A 995-nucleotide genomic window follows, 5' to 3' on the forward strand; every position below is an offset into this window, starting at 1 on the left:
CAAGAGCCCATTGCAGCAGTCACTGTGTCAGTTCACCTGGTTCAGAATATTTCTATCCTTCACCGATCCTCTGCTTTTCCCAGCATCATGTCCTTCTCCAAAGAAGAGTTCCTCCTAGCACTATGCCCAAAATACATGAGGCAAAGCCTCATCATTTTTGCCTCCAAAGAGCACTCCATCTGCACCCTCTCCAAGATATATCCATTTGTTCTTCTGGCCGTCCATGAGATAGATATTCATTACTCTCCTCCAACACCACACAGCACAAAGGCGTCAATTCTTTTTCTGTCATCTTTATTCATTGTCTAGTTCTCAGATGCATAGCAAATAATTGGAAAGATCATAGCCTGAAGAAGATATACCTTCGTCCTCATATTGACATTATTACTCCTCAATAATTTGGAGAGGTCTCTAACCTCAGACTTTCCCAGTGCAATACATCTTATTTCCTGGCTGCTGATACCAAGGCTATTAATTGTGAATCCAAGTAAGATGAAGTTGTTGACGTATCTCATACTCAGCTCAACTGCACCTAACAACAACTAACGAAACTTGTCAGCAGTTTGAACTCATCAGTGTGCCATTCTACTCTGTAGTATCTGTTGTTGTGTACCATTGAGTTTGAACCAACCAATAGTTGACCCTTCAGCAGGTTTTCAAAGGCAGTTAATCATACTGGAGGAGATTTCCCATCCTTCTCCCACCGAGCAGCTGGCAGATTTGAACTGTGTGCCTTCGGCAGTGTAGCATAGATTCTTATCACTAGGCCACCAGAGTATGGCACTATGAATTAGAACAAACTCAACAGCACTGGGTTATTTACATGAATATGATGTGACTGAAAATACCATGGCTTGTGTCAGGCATATTTTAGCTCTAAAAGGGAAACATTTACTCTTTAACACTTTAAAGAAGCCCTTTACAGCAGATTACAACAGATTTGCAGAATATATCTTTTGAAGTCTTGACAGTTGCTTCCATTGGTATTCATTGTG

At 41.0% G+C, this 995-nt stretch overlaps 1 protein-coding gene across 2 annotated transcripts in view; it reads right to left on the reverse strand.

Moving 5' to 3' along the window:
• The window catches only part of TMBIM4 (transmembrane BAX inhibitor motif containing 4), an 18437-nt gene that overhangs the window by 12662 nt on the left and 4780 nt on the right, over positions 1-995 (reverse strand). The window lies entirely within an intron of this gene.

Source organism: Elephantulus edwardii, unplaced genomic scaffold, assembly GCF_000299155.1.
Source record: "Elephantulus edwardii isolate Elephantulus edwardi_28Jun2011 unplaced genomic scaffold, EleEdw1.0 scaffold00047, whole genome shotgun sequence".
NCBI lineage: Eukaryota > Metazoa > Chordata > Mammalia > Macroscelidea > Macroscelididae > Elephantulus > Elephantulus edwardii.